Below are 3,205 nucleotides of genomic sequence, written 5' to 3'. Positions count from 1 at the left end.
ACCTTAACCTAACCTATGTCGTACCTTAACCTAACCTATGTCGTACCTTAACCTAACCTATGTCGTACCTTAACCTAACCTATGTCGTACCTTAACCTAACCTATGTCGTACCTTAACCTAACCTATGTCGTACCTTAACCTAACCTGTATTGCGCCTTAACGTAACCTGTATTGCGCCTTAACGTAACCTGTATTGCGCCTTAACGTAACCTGTATTGCGCCTTAACGTAACCTGTATTGCGCCTTAACGTAACCTGTATTGCGCCTTAACGTAACCTGTATTGCGCCTTAACGTAACCTGTATTGCGCCTTAACGTAACCTGTATTGCGCCTTAACGTAACCTGTATTGCGCCTTAACGTAACCTGTATTGCGCCTTAACGTAACCTGTATTGCGCCTTAACGTAACCTGTATTGCGCCTTAACGTAACCTGTATTGCGCCTTAACGTAACCTGTATTGCGCCTTAACGTAACCTGTATTGCGCCTTAACGTAACCTGTATTGCGCCTTAACGTAACCTGTATTGCGCCTTAACGTAACCTGTATTGCGCCTTAACGTAACCTGTATTGCGCCTTAACGTAACCTGTATTGCGCCTTAACGTAACCTGTATTGCGCCTTAACGTAACCTGTATTGCGCCTTAACGTAACCTGCATTGCGCCTTAACGTAACCTGCATTGCGCCTTAACGTAACCTGTATTGCGCCTTAACGTAACCTGCATTGCGCCTTAACGTAACCTGCATTGCGCCTTAACGTAACCTGTATTGCGCCTTAACGTAACCTGTATTGCGCCTTAACGTAACCTGTATTGCGCCTTAACGTAACCTGTATTGCGCCTTAACGTAACCTGTATTGCGCCTTAACGTAACCTGTATTGCGCCTTAACGTAACCTGTATTGCGCCTTAACGTAACCTGTATTGCGCCTTAACGTAACCGATATTGCGCCTTAACGTAACCTATATTGCGCCGTAACGTAACCTATATTGCGCCGTAACGTAACCCACATTGCCCCTTAACGTAACCTATATTGCGCCGTAACGTAACCTATATTGCGCCGTAACGTAACCCACATTGCCCCTTAACGTAACCCACATTGCCCCTTAACGTAACCCACATTGCCCCTTAACGTAACCCAACACACGTTGGGCCTTAACCCAACACACGTTGGGCCTTAACCCAACACACGTTGGGCCTTAACCCAACACACGTTGGGCCTTAACCCAACACACGTTGGGCCTTAACCCAACACACGTTGGGCCTTAACCTGCTCTGTAATTGTCATACGACGCGTTAAATTAGTGTAGTGTTGCCTAACTGCAACCCCCGCAATATAGTTTGCTACTCGCACTGCCCGGTCCCCAGTGTATCGCTTCATGTTAAACACCTTGCAGCTATACACTGTAATGTGGATGGCAGCAGGACGTACATGCTCAATGCCCTTTGCAGTTGTTCATTGGCATTTGCAGTTGTTCATTGGCATTCGCATGGCGAAGCACTTAGCCTACGCTGTGGTACGGCCTGTGTCAACTGTCCGCTGATGTTGTACGTCCAAATCACACACTGTACTGCACATTGGTCCTCATGTACTGAATGATACATCGTGGTACATGTGACCGTACAACGACTGCGCCAACAACGGCGAACCATGCGGTCCAAATGTTGTGCACTCAGCTACGTGTCGTCTCCCTATAAGAGCTGGATTGCAGTGTGGTATGCCCTGGATGGCGATCAGCATGAGCCGTCTGTTGATGTAGTGGCGCGTGTTGTCAGACGTAGTCGTCTCTTCTCACACACCGTGATAGCACGGTGCACTGCGTTCCACATCTGCGACATGCGACAGAGGCCGGTTGACAGTCGTTCGCGCAATGGACATCGCATACGTACGGGGGCCACCTTCCACGTGTTCGCTAAGCGTGGACATGTTGTTGCGTGTATGTGGGCAGACAGTGTGTCGTGACACCTGACACAGGCATGCAACAATCGTTGAATTTGCAAATGGCGATGGACGCCTACGTTTGCTGGTGACGTTACGCAAATGAACAACTGGTAAACCGTTGTGGTGCGGTTGTTCTCGCTAGGGGTGAATCAGTGATGGCGACGATCGGTTGAGCTACCAACCGGTTGTTGCAGCGATACCCACCATGCCCACGAACGTGAATGGCATGTGGGTGTGAAGCGATACGCGGCGGTGGCTGGGTGGGACCGTCCCCGGCCGGTGAGGGGGGGCCTCCCGGCGTGTTGGCCGTGCGGTGCGTGGGCGCACGCGCTACAGCCGGCTGGTGGGGGCGGCCAGTGGCAGGCGCGCCGGCCGACGGAGGCGGCAGGCGGCGCAGCTGCGCGCCGGCGCACCCTGCACGCGGCGCCGTGCGGCCAAAGTAGGTCCTCGCGGGCCCGGTGCGAAGCGCGGTGGACATCTGCAGTGTGCTGGTCCGATTGAGGACTGTGTGCGCTGAGGATGCGCCGCCGCCCGGCGCTCGGCGCCGCGACGCCGTCTGCTGCTCGGTCGCCTCTGCGGTTCTCGCAGGTGGTTTGTATCGCAGCTGTGCGGACGTGTTGGCGCGTGCGCTGTGCTGGGAGAGTTCGCTTCGGCACCCAAGTGGGGCTTTTGTCCTTCTGTGGCGCTGGCGTTGGAGCTGCCGGTCACCGTAGGTGGCGCGTGTTGTCTCCCGCCGGCAATGCCACGACAGCACGCTCCCGGGCCTCTGTCGGCAGCGGCAAGCTCAGTTGGGAGCACGGGTGGTCGCACCTAAAGCGTCTACTCGCCAAACTCCGGGCGATTGCGCCTCTCTCGAACCCGACCAAGTACTTAGGACGGCGCTGCGCGCCGCCGGGACCTGAGAGGGTTTCGAGGTGTATGGTGCAGGGGAGCTCAGCCTCCTCCTGTTTGCAGAATAATTGAGCGGACGCTTGCGTGTTCGCGCGGGCCCCCGGGACACACTCCCGGGCGGCCGGCTGCTCAGCTCTAGTTGACGCAGCTCCCTGGTTGATCCTGCCAGTAGTCATATGCTTGTCTCAAAGATTAAGCCATGCATGTCTCAGTACAAGCCGCATTAAGGTGAAACCGCGAATGGCTCATTAAATCAGTTATGGTTCCTTAGATCGTACCCACGTTACTTGGATAACTGTGGTAATTCTAGAGCTAATACATGCAAACAGAGTCCCGACCAGAGATGGAAGGGACGCTTTTATTAGATCAAAACCA

The 3,205-nt window shown here is 53.8% G+C and overlaps 1 non-coding gene across 1 annotated transcript in view; it reads left to right on the top strand.

Moving 5' to 3' along the window:
• The first annotated feature begins 2,979 nt into the window (after positions 1–2,979).
• Positions 2,980–3,205, top strand: part of LOC124563979 — a 1,910-nt gene continuing 1,684 nt past the window's right edge. Inside the window, exon 1 of the ribosomal RNA XR_006970424.1 lies at positions 2,980–3,205. This exon is cut by the window's right edge and continues 1,684 nt beyond it. This is a non-coding gene — a ribosomal RNA (small subunit ribosomal RNA).

The sequence above is a fragment of the Schistocerca americana genome, unplaced genomic scaffold (genome assembly GCF_021461395.2).
Source record: "Schistocerca americana isolate TAMUIC-IGC-003095 unplaced genomic scaffold, iqSchAmer2.1 HiC_scaffold_1260, whole genome shotgun sequence".
NCBI lineage: Eukaryota > Metazoa > Arthropoda > Insecta > Orthoptera > Acrididae > Schistocerca > Schistocerca americana.
This window is presented reverse-complemented; position numbering and strand designations above follow the sequence as displayed.